This window comes from Canis lupus, chromosome 29 (assembly GCF_003254725.2).
Source record: "Canis lupus dingo isolate Sandy chromosome 29, ASM325472v2, whole genome shotgun sequence".
NCBI classification, from domain to species: domain Eukaryota; kingdom Metazoa; phylum Chordata; class Mammalia; order Carnivora; family Canidae; genus Canis; species Canis lupus.
The window spans coordinates 6,584,577-6,601,515 of NC_064271.1; the positions used below are offsets into that span (position 1 = coordinate 6,584,577).

The following is a 16,939-nucleotide window of genomic DNA, read 5'->3' on the forward strand; positions in this document are numbered from 1 at the left end:
TATCCAAATAGTCAATAAACACAAAAAGTGTACCCTACTTTGTTAGTAATCAGGAAAACACAATGAAAACCATAATGAAGTGTCACCATGCATGATCAGATGGCTTAAACTTGAAAAGAATGACAGTATTGGTATTGAGTAGCTGTGGAGCACCTTGAGTTTTCATACACTGAGCATGCACAGTGTGTGGTGGTATAAGCATTTCAGAAAAGTAGACTCTCTACTAATGTTCATCAGAAATGTATTCCAATATATACAAAAAGGCAAGTCAATAATGGTCTGGCAAAACTAATTAAAAGTCAGGATAGTGGTTACCACTGGGGGAGATTATAACTGCAATGGGCCATGGAGGGATCTTGGGGTGCTGTTAATGTTGTATCATTTACATTGATGTGTGCATTGAGTGTGTTATGTATTTTAATTTATATATTTTATGTCTACTTAATAGTCTTTTTTAAAATTTCATTTGTATATGCATGCACATGTGAATATTGCAATGCATAGTTTATTTAGAAACAAAAGATACCAAGAGGCAAACATTCCAGAGGCAGACTACTAGGGTCTGAGTCCTGGCTGGGTCCCTCACTAGACATTGACTTTGAGCAAGAATTGAACTCTGTATGTCTCCATCTCTTCAACTGTAAAATAAGACCATGAGTAGTACATACTTCATAGTTCTGAGGATTAAATGTATGAAAAACAAGAAGAGTTTGCATTTAGTGAGGGCAATATTAACTGTTATTATCACTACTATGGTAAACTTAACTGTTACGATTATATTTTGGAAATATTTTTCAGATTTATTTAGACTGTGTGATTGAGGAGGGCAAAAATTAGGTTACTTGCTTGTATTTGTCTCACAAGGCACAGTGTAGGACTGCATATAAAATAGTAAGTGGAAAATTTTTATAGTATAGTAATAATAATTTAGCAATACATGGCAATATAGTGATGAACTTAATATAGTAGTAATAATGCTACTTTTTCCTAGAGAAAGGAAATATCCTAATGGTCATTCAGTTTATTTTCATTATTGTACAGGTTGATATTTTTCCATCAAAGTGGTATCTCTTGGAAAATTGAAGAAAGTTCTGATGAGTCATGATGGGACAGGTCCAGGTAAGATGTGCTTTCTTAGTAAGAAATCTGTTTTGAAAATTTATTAAATGTAGCGTAAAAGGCAGGTGAAAGAAGATAAATGTACAGGTCATGTAAAATTGAGATGAGAAAATAATTTTTAAGAAATTTAATTAATTAATTAATTAATTTTAGACAGACGTAGGAGGGACTAAGGGAGAGGGACAGTGAATCTCAAGCAGACTCCCTGCTGAGCGCAGAGCTGGATATGGGGCTGTCTCAAGACACTGAGATCACGACCTGACCCAAAACCAAAATTAAGAGTTGGATACTTAACTGATTGAGCCATTGAAAATAATTTTCCTTTAATAAATTATAGTTAGGTGAAGTTTTGGCTGGTTAGGTTTAATTTCCTACGAAGACAAAAGTTTAATTGGTGTGTGTGTGTGTGTGCACATGCATGTGTGCCTATACATAAAATTTCCACACCTATTAGGCAGTGTTCACAATTGCATCTATCATGTTTCCTGCAGATGTGTTTCTCCTGGGTCCCCCAACGCATACTCTTTGGCAAACCAGCAATTTGAGAATCATTTTTGATTCCTCCTTTACTGCCTACCTTTAACCCTTTAACCAAGACCTTCAACTCTACTTCACTATCTCCTATAGAGCCATTTTTTCAAACTTATATGCTTGTTTCTAGAACCTATATTCTTTACTGCTAGAATACAGCTGCATATTGTAACAGATCAATGTACCAAAACCATTTATTACATTTACTTCTATACTCTTTTTTACCTTCTACTTGATTTTGAGTTTTTGAAGTCTGGTATTATATTTTATTTACCTTTGCTCTCTTTCCTAGTATAGTGCTTAATAGTCTGGAAGTTTAGTTATTGACCATTTATTGAATGAGTGGATTTAAATCAGTGAAATGATTTTGAGTAAAATCCTTGAAAAGGAATGAGGAGAGTTTAAAATGGCCTTTGCAAGAAAGAAGGATGTTTATTCTGGATGTGAACCAACAGGAAGAAGAAAAGGGAAGGTAGTGGTGTATGGAAAGAATGGATATGTGGTAAAATGAGTTGAGGGTCATATACGGCAAATTACTAGAAAGAGAGAGAAATAAGAAATTAAATAGAAAGACACATGCTGCCTTCTCTACACAGTGTCGCTACAGAGGGATATGATTTTTGCATTATTTTCATGATGGATGGAAACTGGCATCATCTTGACTTAATGCCAAATCTCTGCTGCAAACAGCTCAGGGATTTGCAGAACAGCTAATGAGAGGCGAAACTGGAGATTGGGGCGTGGGTCAGAACAGAGCAGTTAGCAGAAATCCCTGGCTTCACCAGGCTGTCGTTTCAGAAAATTATTTTGAGACTCCTCTTGGACATGAGCGAAGGAAGCCCTGAATACTGAAAGGGCCAGTGTCAAGGGAGTATAGAAACAAGAGTCATAGCACAGCAATCACAGGGGACTGTTGCAGGTAAAAGGAAGCAGAATCAGGGGGCAAGTGGGACATGTGAAGGCTGCCCTGTCATTACCAAGGCTGGTTGATACAAAGAATAAAAATGACAGAAGGTAAAAGGAAAGAAACATTGTAATTTTAAATATTTTGAAGGACCTAAATTACTCACATAGAAAAATGCTTTGGGCTGAGGATGCAACAAACTGCTGAATATCATTTTTTCCCAATGCATTGATTAACAAAACCTATGCAGTATGGGAATGATTTCAGCTAAATCCTCAAGGCTTTTTCCCCCCCCATCACATTTGTAAAAAGAGAGGCTACTTGCCACATTATATTTTTAGACTTGAATGTAGTTGTATCTGTAGATATCTAATCTCAAATAGAATAAAGAAAACTTCAGGAAAGCCCTACCATTTTAGCAAATTTTGCAAAACTTCAGGATGTTCAGGAATTATCTGAGTGTCTTAAAACAAACAAAATAGACTCCTTGGCCCACCCCAGAGATTCTGATCCAGTAGATACTGAGTTATTAGAAATATGCTTTAAAAATATATTTTATAATATATTTTAATATACATTACACATGTAATATGTATATGTAAGCAGTTTAAGGGAATCTGATTCATGTGGTCCTCAAAACAGTCATTAATTAACAAGCACTGCTTTCTGATATAAGAGTTCTTTGCTAAGGGGCTGCTCTGTGCCAGGAACTTTGCCAGAGGCTGGGCATTCAAATGTGAAAAAGATGCGGGTGGTCCCTGCCCTCACAGGCAGGGCCAAGTGGGGGCAGACACATATGAAATAAGCGAATGTCATAAAATATGGTTCATTGTCTGAAAGTGACCCTTGGAGTGCCGTTGGACATATGGCATGGGTACATAGCAGAGTTCAGAAGAACATGAAATTCTCTGAGAAAAGATGAAAATGTGGTAGGCTTGTGGTAAGAGCTAGGTTTGGGTGTGATACTTGGAAATCTTAACAGTTTTCTCTGACTAATGGGATAAGACTACTTGAAATTCAATTTCAGGAAGTTGAAAGGACAGGCATACATCCTAGGTATTGTGGATTCCATTTCAGACCTCTGAAATAAAGGAAATATTGCAATACAGTGAGTCAAATGAAGTTTTTGGTTTCCCAATGCATATGAAAGTTCTGTTCACACTACCCTGTAATCTCGTACGTGTGCAATAGCATTATGTCTAAGGAAACCATGTATTTACCTTAATTAAAAAATACAAACCATCATTTGAACTTGCACTAAGTAGTAGTTGCTGATCACAGATCACCATAACAAATATTATAATCATGAAAAGTTTAAAATATTGCAGGAATTACCAAAAGGTGACATGAGGTGAGCAAATGCTGTTGGGAAAATGGTGCAGATAGACTTGCTTTGTGCAAGGTTGCCACAAATCCTCAATTTGTAAAAATTGCAGTATCCGTGAAGTGCAATAAAAGGCAGGATAAAATGAGGTATGCCTGTAATTACCTTAACGTTCTTTTTAAATTATTTAAACTATCCTTCCTATATTCTGCAAACTATTTTCATTAAAAGAAAAAAATACTATGATAGGGTATCTAGGCTATGTTTGCCTTTCTTTTCTTTTCAAAATGTGTATTATATAAATTTGATAACCCACCTTACAAGTTAAGCCTAGAACATTGTTGGTAGTAGTGCTCCTACCTGTATTCACTGCACCCATTCCCTCCTCCTAAGTTTTTTCTTTATAATTTCTTGGTATTATTATCCTGGCATTTTTTTAAAAAGGAGGCTCTATTAATTATGTAGGCTTTCTTGAAAATACTTTTGATAGTTTTTGTGCTTTGTAAAAACCATGGCATGTTACATGGAGTCTTACATGACTTGATTTCTTTTTTCACTCAAGATTGTGTTTCTAAGATTCATTCACTTTTTTGTGTGGTGCTATAGATAATTTTTTCATGACTGTAATATTCTATTGCATGATTACACATAATGAATTTATTCATCTCTTAATGGGTGATTGTGCTGTTTCCAGTCTGGCTGTCACAGATTGAAATGAACCTTCTTTCTTGTGTGTGTCCCCTGTTTCATGGAAACAAGTTACTCCAGGGTGTTAGTTCCCAGATGGGGGTGATTATACCTTCCCTGGGGACATTTGGCAATGTCTGGAGATTTGTTTTGGTTGTCACACTGGGAAGGAGATGCTACCTATATCTGGTGGGTACAGCCCTGGGATGCTGCCAACCATCCTATAATGCACAGAAGAGCCCCCCCTAACAAAGAATCATCAGGCCCAACAAACATCTCAGTAGTGCTGAGGCTGAGAAATCCTGCTCCTGAGTAAATCCATAGAACTTAAATGCTAGGTGAAAACTATGGATTCTATTCAGCTTCATAAAATGGTGACATTACTAAGTTTTATCTGTGGTGTATTAAGAATTTCTAGGGGCACCTGGGTGGCTCAGTGGTTGAGCATCTGCCTTTGGCTCAGGTTGTGATCCCAGGGTCCTGGGATCGAGTTCCGCATCAGGCTCCCCCAGGAAGCCTGCTTCTCCCTCTGCCTATGTCTCTGCTTCTCTTTCTATGTCACTCATGAATAAATAAATAAAATCATTTTTTTTAAAAAAAGAATTTCTCTTGTGTCACAGTCTCACAAACACCTGGGACACTTAATTTTGTAATATAATATGGCATCTCAGTGTGGTCTTAATGTGCATTTCCCATTTCCCTATTTCCTAAGAAGCTTTCTTTTTTTTATTTTTTTTTGGTTTCTTTTTGTCTATTGAATTTCCTTTTCTGTGGAAATACATGTTCTTATCTATAATATTTATGGTAAAGGTAAAGTATCTCTAATGAAAAATACTCAAAAAGGGTTTTTAAAAGATAGAAGCTTGTCTCTCACTGAGGTAACAGTTCCAAAGTGAGTAGTTATGATGGGTCTGCTCTAGCCAGTCACTGGGGAACTAGGGTCCTTTCATCTTGTTATTATACCATCTCCTAGGCCTCTTCCTCCTCTGAGGGGTCAGCGCTGGTCACAGAATATAAAAAAGAGAGAAAATCCCTGGCAACAATATCTTTCAAGCAAGTGAGGTAGAAACTCCCCACACTACTTCTGGTTAAATCCCATTACTGAGAAATTAGTCATACAGTTATCTCTAGCTGCAAAGCCATCTGGGAAATGTGGCTCTAGTATCACAGTGACTGAAGAAGGGGACAGCAACTAGAAGTTACTACCACAAAATCTTGTGCAGTGTGGTATATTTTTTGATAAACTGAAATTCCTAATTTTAATGTCTTTCAATTTAACCATGCGATATTTTTTCTAATGATCCAATTTTATATCTTAAGAAAGCTTCTCTACCCCTGGGGGTATTGGATAGAAAGAAAGAAGAAGAGAGGAGAGGAGAGGAGAGGAGAGAAAGAGAACGAGAACGAGAAAGAGAAAGAGAAAGAGAAAGAGAAAGAGAAAGAGAAAGAGACAGAGAAAGAGAAGACAAAGAGAAAGAGAAGAGAAAGCAAGCAAGCAGGCAAACACAAGTCTTTAGAATCTAGATATTTGATTTCTGGGTATAACATAAGGATGTAATCCACTTTTTCCCACATGGATAACTAGTTGTAATATCATGATTTATCATCTACTCCATCTTCTCCTGTGTACTCTACAAAGTAACTTTTGTCAGATATAGGGCAGTTCTTAACTTGCATGGTTTCCATATGTACAAATTTTAGTGACAAAGATTTATTTATTTATTTTTAAGGATTTTATTTATTGAGAAAGAGATTGAGGGAGCAAGAAAGAGCAAGCAAGAGAGAGGAAGAGCATGAGTGGGGTGATGAGCAGAGGAGAAGAAGGCTCCCTACTGAGCAGGGAACCTGATGTGGGGCTTGATCCCAGGGTCCTGGGATCATGACCTGAGGCAAAGGGAGATGCTTAACCAACTGAGCCATCCAGGTGCCTCAGTGACAATTATTTAAATAACACAAGTCCCTCAACAACATGGTCCAAAGTTCAGTTATTGTGACATATTAACTGTAATTGCATAAAGTGCAAACTTCATTGCCAGGTCCTCAGTCCACAAATCACTACGTACATTACAGGTGTGCATCCTGATCAGTGACCAGTCACTTTATGTTTTTCACAGTCTGTTATGCAATTTAGGCACAGACAGCAAAGCTTATAGTTGTATTGACTCCTTGTCTGTCAGTGATAAATCCATATGACATTTTACAAAAATGTACAATTCAAAGATACAAGCATATCAAAGAAATAAAAGTGATAATGCTGGATGGAAGTTGAAATCAAACATAGATGGATTTAGGTATAGAAGAAATATCTGATTGTGGTAATGTTGGCACTGTCACCATTTGAGAGACTTTAGATAAACAGCTAAAGGAAATCAGTGAAGGGAACTTACAATCATGAATAAGGGTGACAGAAAAGGATGAACATGTCCCGGAGGAAGTGATGTTGCTAAAAACTTCACATTAAAGGAACTCTAAGGGATGGTTTAGGACATTGGAAGCACAGAGGGTAAAAGCAGAAAGCTGATGGAAGCTTAGAAAAAATTAGAGAATTTGCAAGGGCATAGAAAAGATGCTTGCTATTTTTTTATTTTTATTTTTCAGTTTATTTTTTAATTTTTTTTTAAATTTAAATTCAGTTAACACTTAGTGTATTGTTAGTTTCAGAGGAAGAGGTCAGTGATTCATGAGTCTTATATAATACCCAGTTCTCATTACATCTCGTGCCCTCCCTAATGCCCATCCCCTAGTTATCCCATCCCCCCCATGTCCCTCTCATAAGAATCTCTCATGATTTTTCTCCCCCTCTGATTTTGTCTTGTTTTATTTTTCCCTCCCTTCCCCTACGATCCCCTGTTTTGTTTCTTAAATTCCACATATGAATGGTAACTGTCTTTCTCTTATTGACTTATTTCACTTAGTATAATACCCTCTGGCTCTATCCATATTGTTGAAATGGCATGATTTCATTTTTTTGCTGGCTGTATGCCACATCTTCTTTATCCATTCATCCATTGCTGGACATCTGGGCTCTTTCCATAGTTTGGCTACTGTGGACATTGCTGCTCTAAACATTGGAGGGTAGGTCCCCCTTCAGATCACTACATTTGTATCCTTGCAATAAATACCCTGTAGTGAAATTGCTAGGTCATAGAGTAGCTCTATTTTCAACTTTTTGAGGAACATCCATATTCTTTTCCATAGTGGCTGCACCAGTGTGCATTCCCACCAACAGTGTAAGAAGATTCCCATTCCCCTTTCTCCACATCTTTGGCAACATTTGTTGTTTCCTGTCTTGCTAATATTAGCCATTCTAACCAGTGTGAGGTGGTATCCCAATGTGGTTTTGATTTATATTTCTCTGATGCCAAGTGATATGGAACATTTTTTCATGTGTCTGTTGGCCATTTGTAGGTCTTCTTTGAAGAAATGCCTGGTCATGTCTTCTGCCCATTTCTTGACTGGATTATTTGTTCTTTGGGTATTAAGACTGATATGTTCTTTATAGATTTTGGAAGCTAGTCCTTTATCTGATTAAACATTTGAAAATATCTTCTCCCATTCTGTCGGTTGTCTTTTGCTTTTGTTGACTGTTTCCTTTGCTGTGCAAAAGCTTTTTATCTTGATGAAACCCCAATAGTTCATTTTTACCTTTGTTTCTCTTGTCTTTGGAGATGTGTCTAGCAAGAAGTTGCTGCTGCTGCCTGTGTTCTTCCCTAGGATTTTGATTGATTTCTGTATCACATTTAGGTCTTTCAATCATTTTGAGTCTTTTTTGTTTTTGGTATGGTTTAAGAAAATGGTCCAGTTTCATTCTTCTGCATGTGACTGTCCAATTTTTCCATCGTCATTTGTTGAAGAGACTTTTTTCCAATGGATATTCTTTCCCACTTTTTTGAAGATTAGTTGACCACAGAGTCGAGGGTCTATTTCTGGGTTCTCTATTCTTGTCTATTGATCTATATTTCTGTTTAATGCCAGTGCCATACTGTCTTTATGATCACAGCTTTGTAGTATAGCTTGAAGTCTGGAATTGTGATGCCACCAGCTTTGGTTTTCTTTTTCAATATTCCTTTGGCTATTTGGAGTCGAAAAGATGCTTGCTCTTAATTGTAAGTAATATATTGAGAGAAGGAAGGCAAGCACCATTCAGATTATTCTTGATAAGTTTCTTTTTGCGTATTTTTTTATTGGAGTTCGATTTGCCAACATATAACACCTAGTGCTCATCCCATCAAGTGCCCCCCTCAGTGCCTGTCACCCAGTCACTCCATCTCCCCACCCACCTCCCCTTCCACTACCCCATGTTCATTTCTCAGAGTTAGGAGTCTCTCATGTTTTGTCACCCTCTCTGATTTTTCCCACTCAGTTTATTTTTTTTAACAAAGAAATATACCTTTTAATTCTCACTATTTCTAATGTTTTTGAATTACCGTGTACTAAATATTAGTGGTTTTTTTCATTTTCCTATACATTTATAACCAACAGTAAAGGAGTTTTTTTATATTTTGGCAAAAACGTTTAACAAGTGAACAGTCATAATTTTCTTCATTGATGAAGATGGTGTTCCCAGTGAGCAGTCCTACATATACTTCTGCACTGAGAACAAAGCACAGACTATCCAGAATAAGTTTGTGTCAATATTCAGGTCAATTCTGAATCCTTTCTCTGGTTCCATCAGTCAGTTTATCTGTGCCAGCACCAATTCTGTATTGTCTTAATTAGTATAGATTTATAATAAATGTTGGTGATTGGAAGGATGATTCACCTACCTTACTCTAATTCAGGAGTGCCTGGGATATTATTGGGCTTCACACATCCATATAGGTTTTATCATTTGCTTGTCAATTTTCTTGTAAAACCTTATGATGTATTTGATTTAATTATACTCAAGCTTTAGATTAGTTTGAAAGAAACTGACACCTCTATAATCTTCACTCTAGGAATATGGAATAGTTCTTTATGTATTCTTTGCTGTTATGCTTAATTTAGATTTTTTCTTTTTCTTTTTTAAAAAATATTTATTTGAGAGAGAGAGAGAGTGCCAGAGTTTGGGGGGGGGGCGTCAGAGTGAGAGTGAGAGAGAGAATCCCAAGCAATTCCCTGCTGAGCATGGAGACCAAGGACAGGCTTAATCCCACTACCAATGAGATCCATGAAATCATGACCTGAGCTAAAATCGAGTTGGATGCTTAACCAACTGAGCTACCCTGGTGCCCCAATAGTTTTTCTATAAATTATACTGCATCTGTTTTTAGATTTACCCTTACATTTTTTAATTTTTATAGCAACTCAACATGATAGCTTTTGTTGAACTATGCTTCTTAACACTTCTTTTCTGGTCAATAGAAATGTAATAGATTTTTACATATTTATTATGTAATCATTTTTTTCTCATCTCATCTTCTGAAGCTTCTTGGGGTTCTTAATTTAGAAAGTCACATTATACATGAATGATGACTGTTCCATTTCTTCTTTCCCAACACTTAGTGCTTTTCATTCTCCTTCCTTTGTTTCTCTTTTCTCTTTATTTAATTGCTTTGACAAATGCAGTAATAAGTGATATCTTCTAGATTTTCACCATTAAGAGTGATAATTATTGTGATTGTACATCATGGTGTAAATATATCGACCTTCTATAAATAATGCTCTGAGATGCATTTATCTGAATTTATTTCTTTTTGTTCTTGGCCCTTAAATACTTAGAAAATAATTTAGAGAGTGTGTAATCCTGAGAGGAATCTTCTTTTCCTCTGCTTCTGCTACTCTGAATAATTGGGTTGCTCACTCACACTTTCATTTCTTTCCTGGTATATTTTGAAAGTGCATGTTTTTTTCCCCAAATTTTGAACATTTGGAGAGTCTATGAATAAAATCACAATAGTAGCATGTTTTATGCTAAAGAATCAAAGTGATCTCCTTTGTACATTTAAACAGGTAATGGGTGGTTTCTTGAGAGTATTGTTGTTAAGTCTGAAGAGGAAGATGGCAATCAAGAGGTGCTGTTTCCATGCAACCGGTATGCTGTTACTTAATTCCTCATATGCAGAATTATGCTCCCCTCTGTCCAGTTCATTTCAGCCACATCATCAGCCAGTCCCACCCCCAATGCCACCCATCTGTCTATTCACATCACCCCTTTATTTAATACCAAAGCTGAAGGCCTCAGCAAGCTGTTCCTTATAGCACTAGCAATTCTCTTTTTATTTGTACTATTTAATATTTTTCTCTTCTGGAATAACCATGCCGAAATGGGAAGAAATCTGGATAAGGATTTAGAAAACTGGTTCTCAACGTGTTTCTCAAATACTTGCGTGCTCCTGCTAGTTCTGCAAACATGGGTGCTACTGTCAACTTCCCAGACATTCAATTCCCTTGTATGTAAAATGGGAATAATACCTGTTCCTCCTAGCTCATCAGACTCATTTAAAATTAAATGAAGTTATGTATGTGAGCTGTGAACTCGAAAGCATTATTCTAATGTGGTGTAGGTAGAATATAAATTAGGAGAATCAAATTGCAAAGGCAGCTCTGTAACTCCTGGGCCATTTATAGGTGTATCACTTACATTTTCTGATCCTCAGTTTTCAGAATTTAAATCACAGTTTTCAGATGTTTAAATCACATCTACTTACTTTTTTTAAAGGTTCTTATGAACAGAATATCCAATACATCCTAAAACAAAGTACATTATGGATAGAAATTACAAACTGATTTCCCTCTGTTATTAGTTGGTCAATAGAATATACTAATTCATTCATTTGGTCATTGTATAAATAGTAACTGACCACCTGTCTTTTCAAGAAATGGAGTAGAGGGCAGCCCAGGTAGCTCAGCGGTTTAGCGCCGCCTTCAGCCCAGGGCCTGATCCTGGAGACCCGGGATTGAGTCCCACATGGGGCTCCCTGCATGGAGCCTGCTTCTCCCTCTGCCTGTCTCTGCCTCTCTCTCTCTCTCTCTCTCTGTGTCTCTCATGAATAAATAAACAAAATCTTTAAAAAAAAAAAAAAAAGAAATGGAGTAGATAAAGAGATCCAGTGATATGGTCCTGGCCTGAAAGAAATCAGTGGGTACCCATGTGAGAATGAACATTAATGTTCTTGGAGCCATGTCTTACCTATGTAAGAGCCCAGGTGCCAAGGTGGATGTGTATGTGATTGCACATTCCTTAAACCTAAAGAACTCATGCATTGTGTTTATTCATTTGTTCATTTATTTATGCATGCAAAAGCATTGCATGCCTCCCAGGTGTTGGGCCCTATGCCAAATTGTGGACATATAGAGATAAAAAATGAAGCACCCTTGTCTTGAAGGAGCTCCCACTTAATGCTAGAACAAGGCAAGAGAGATGTGGTACTAAATGAAGCCAGAAAGCTGGGTGTGCTCTGAGTTTAGCAGATGTTTTGGCATCACTGTCTCCTAAAGTGTTGTATACTCTTTCAGACACATAGAGAAACATGTCGGCTGACTGAGTGGATTTTACCTTACAATAGTGGATTCTAGGAAATATCGATTCTTTTGAAACTTAATAAGGAGTTGCATTCTGTATGAACAAAATGTTTAACACTTCTCTGATATTCTGTTTGTTTTCTTAATAAACGTCCATTTAAAATGCACATGCATCATAGTATTTGTTTCCATTGTGTAACATTCAAGCTCTGGAGAGAGACTCTATATTTTTATTTTTGCAAGAATTTTTTTTTTTATTTTTATTAATGGAGAATGAAAAGGGCAATGATTGAAGTTCTTCAGAACTGGGTTTGAATTCCAGTTCCTTTACTGACTAGCACTATGAGTCTCAGTTTATTCTTATGTAAAATAGCAATAATAACACCTATTTGGCAGGGTTTTTTGAAAACTGCACACAGTATACACAAAGTAACTGCAAAAGTGTTTCACAATTATTGGAAGCTCCCTGAAGATAAACATTATTGTCATAGAAGCAATTTTGAATTAAAGAATTTTTTAGATACAATGCTATACATGCAAATGAAGCAGAAAAGCTTACTTTTATTTCTAGATCACATGTTGAATAATTAGAAGTCTCCAAATAATTTACTAACTTTATTTTTTAGAGATTTAGTTGCTTATTTGAGAGAGAGAGAAATAGAGACAGGGAGAGAGAGAGCAGGGCGGGGAGGGAGTAGAGAGAGAGGGAGAGAGAAACTTTAGCAGACTTTTATGCTGAGTGCAGAGCCCCGACACAAAGCTCAATTTCAGGACCCTGGGATCACAACCTGAGCCAAAACCAAGACTTGGACGCTTAACCGATTGCACCACCCAAGCATCCCACTAACTTTTATTTTTAAGCATCTAGTTATGGGAGGCCTGGGTGGCTTAGTGGTTGAGCGTCTGCCTTTGGCTCAGGGCATGATCCCGTGTCCGGGATGGAGTCCTGCAACAGGCTCCTCACAGGGAACCTGTTTCTCCCTCTGCCCGTGCCTTTGCCTCTCTCTCTCTCTGTGTCTCTCATGAATAAATAAATAAAATCTTAAATAAAAAAAGGCCAACATTAAAAGAAAAAAAAACATGTAGTTATACGCAGCCCAATATGGGAGCCACTAGCTACATAGAGATAATACATGTAAATTAATTTAAATTAAATTAAATTAAAAAATCAGTTCCTGGCTCATACTAGCCACATGTCTATTATTATTTTTTATTATTTATGATAGTCACACACAGAGAGAAAGAGAGAGGCAGAGACACAGGCAGAGGGAGAAGCAGGCTCCATGCACCGGGAGCCCGACATGGGATTCGATCCCGGGTCTCCAGGATCGCGCCCTGGGCCAAAGGCAGGCGCCAAACTGCTGCGCCACCCAGGGATCCCGCTAGCCATATTTCAAGCATTCAATAACCACAGATGGTTAGTGGCTATTCTATTGGCCAGCATATATACAACATTTGGTTGTATATCACATCTAGATATTTTATATCATATGAAGTTACATTTAATATTATACAACATAGTTTTATTTCTCAGTATACTGTGATCCTATAGAATAACATAAGGAACAAATAAAATATTTTTATTTTTATGAATGTGTCACATTTTAAAAATTATAAATGTGTCACATTTTAAAAATGAAGAATCATCCTGAACAGGTGATAATAGTCATATTCTCTTAAGAGCTGAAATTAATGTTATTGGCAATGCAAAGGAGTAGAAGATGTTAAGATAGAGGTGCCTTCTTTGTTTAGGGCTTGCCAACATTTTAGAATAATTACAATCTTTGGGAATTGGATTTGTAAGGAACAAAATGATACAAATGAAAAGTGTTAAACATTTTACTGCATGAAGCATCATATTAAATACTGCAGACAGAGATACCACTGCACTGTTATCATCAACTGAACCATAAGAGTATTAACAGACTTTCCCTTGTTTATTCTCTCTTACGGCCTTGGGTTACATGATTAAGAAAAGAGGGACATCTTGTTGCTAACATTCCCTTAAAGGTGAAGAAACCATAACAACATTTAATCTCGCACCTCACTGACAAATCAGAAAAATATCACCTAAAGAGATTAAATGATATGCATAAGTTATAGATGAATTAGTCAGGTCTCTTGATCCCTTGGACACTTTTGGGAATTTTAATTTCCTATCTATCAATCTACTGTTCCCATTTTATCACCGGGATTTTATGCATTATCCGCTAAGGAGAAAGTCCCTGTGCAAATTACTGAGTTCACTATAAAACTGATTTGTTGGAAATTCTACTGAGATTTGAAGTGTTTAGAAGACACAGGTTTTGCTAAATTTTCACAGCTTAACTTAGCCATTTAGACTCAAGTCCCCTTCTACTTATGAGAAAAGAAAAGGTCTCTGGAGAGGAAATTGCTTACTTTATTGTGGAATAAAAAAGCAAACAAAGCATCTTCTGCTTGGCTGGGAGAAAATCAAGGAGTGCCCATCACTAGCATGTAGTGTACTGCTATCATGGGATGATAGGAGCCAGAGTTTCACATGTAGCTCATGTGATCCTCACAGGTGACCTCCAGGAGGCTCTGTGATACTTGTGGTTTACAGATGAGGAAGATGGGGAACACAGAGATGAAGTTTCTTACCTAACTGTGATCAGTGGAATCAGCATTCAGATGGAGATGAGTGTAACTCTAGAATTGCACTGTGTCATGTGGGAGCCACCAGCCACATGTCTACTGAACTCCTGGACTGCACCTAGTCCCATCTGAGATGTGGTGTAGGTATAAGCTACATAGCAGATATCAAAGATGTGGAATGAATATGAATGTAATTGTCTTAGTCTGTTCAGGCTGCGATAGCAAAATGCCATAGGCTAGGTGGCTTATAAACAACAGAGATTTCTTTCTTACAGTTCTAGAGGCTGGAAGCCCAAGATCAGGGTGCCAGCAGGGTTGGGTCCTGACAAAGGCACTCTACAAACTTGCTGTGTTCTCATGTGGTGGAAGAAGCAAAGGATCTCTCTGGAGCCTCTTTTATAAAAGCATTAATCTCATTCAGGAGGGACCTCATGATGTGAAACACCTCCCAGAAAATTTTGACATATGAATTTGAGCCAGGGGCGGAGGAAACAAACATTCACATCTTTTATAAATTTATTAAGTTGAAAAATATTAAAATTAATTTCACCTTTTTATTTTTTACTGTCTTTATATGCATGGCTGATGTTATATTTCTCTTGAAGGATGGCATTCTAGAATCTCAGGTGTGGGGCACTGTATACATCTACCAGTCACACAGAAGGAGAGAAATAAAGGCTTCCACTAAGAAAACCCCAAATGAGAAATTTTTACTGACTTTATGATATATTAGAATATTTTCCATGTTACCAAAGGAATTCCTAAAATCCAGCATTTTAGGATGAATCAACGTAACCTTGCAGCTAAAGTATAGAAGGACAAAGGTTTGCCAAAGTCGCACTTGTAAAGATCATTTGGTGTAGCATGACATCTTAAATGCTGTTAAAAATCTCTGTGCTTCTCCCTGAAGGCCTCTTTAATTCCTTTCTGTATTTTATTTTCAGTTTTAAGTAACATGCCTTCTTTAAATTCTCTCTCATATTAATTATTTTCCCTCTTCCCATGGCAGATGGCTAGATGAGTACCAAAATGATGGCAGGACTGAACGAAAATTGTTTGCGGAAAGTAGCTACCATGCAGGAGAGACTGAATCAGTGGCCTCCTGATGGGGCCCACATGGGTCTGTCTTTCCTTGTGCTTTCGGAAGGCTATTGATCTGATGGAGATAGTGTGTTTGTCCTTCCCTCATACTGAAGCAAACACCTGGGAAGGGTCACATCTACTGGACTCATCCATTGCTTTTGACAACTTCAAAAGTTGGGAGAAGAATCAGTCAACAACTGACAGAGATTAGTCTATGATGGCTGGGATAGGTACATACCTTTTTTCTTCATATGGGTGAAATAGGTGAAGGGGATTAAGAGTACACTTATGATGAGCATTGAAAAATGTATAGAACTGTTGAATCACTATGTTGTACAACCTGAAACTAATATAGCACTGTATGTTAACTACACTGGAATTAAAAAAAAATAAATATTGTTTCTACTTCTCATTACTTTTTAGCAAATCTGACACCTACTGTTTACTGAAATGTTTAGGTGGCTTTAGTAGAAGGTAACTGAAGAGGTACATAACATTTGATTACTGTAAAACACTGTTAGACAACATATGTTAGTTTTAAAGTAGAAGTCTTATTCTTAGATAATGGTATATCTCTCTTAGTATTGGTGGTAATCTGGGAAACGAACTAGGGGTGTTGGAAGGGGAGGAGGGCGGGGGGTGGGAGTGAATGGGTGACGGGCACTGGGGGTTATTCTGTATGTTAGTAAATTGAACACCAATAAAAAATAAATAAAAAAAATAAAAATAAAGAATAAAATGTAAAAAAGAAAAAACCAGATTGGGTTAAATCACATTCTTACTGCATTTCACGCCAATTCTTGTCACCTTGGTCACTGGGGCTGTGGTGGACAGCCACCGAGCACTGTGGAGGGGACACATATGGAGGCAGACATCTGTCCATTTGTCGTTTCCTTAAATTAGCCTCAAATACTTTCCACTCAGTGCCACAAGCAGCTTCTTCTAAACCTTCAAATTGGCACATTGAGGTAAAACCCATCTGCCAGCCTAGACGAGGCCACGGCCTGGCTTTGATATCAAAGAGATCTGTGTTTTTTTGTTTTTTGTTTTTTGTTTTTAAGATCTGTGTTTGAATCAGTTCTCCCACTGTGAAATGGATAGTATCATCACATTTTGCAGATGAAGAGCTGAGACTTGGAAGGGTTTGCCTAAGCTCAGAAAATTAAATAAATAGGAGACCAGAATTTGAACCCAGTGGTCTAGTTCCACAGCCCCTATGCATACACACAGTG

General features: G+C 37.2%; 1 long non-coding RNA gene across 1 annotated transcript; it reads left to right on the top strand.

Annotated features, from left to right (window-relative positions):
* The first annotated feature begins 1,037 nt into the window (after positions 1-1,037).
* On the top strand, positions 1,038-16,301 carry LOC125753976 (uncharacterized). The gene is made up of 3 exons (XR_007407019.1): positions 1,038-1,119; positions 10,497-10,578; positions 15,634-16,301. It is a non-coding gene; the product is annotated as an uncharacterized LOC125753976 (long non-coding RNA).
* The last annotated feature ends 638 nt before the right edge of the window (positions 16,302-16,939 follow it).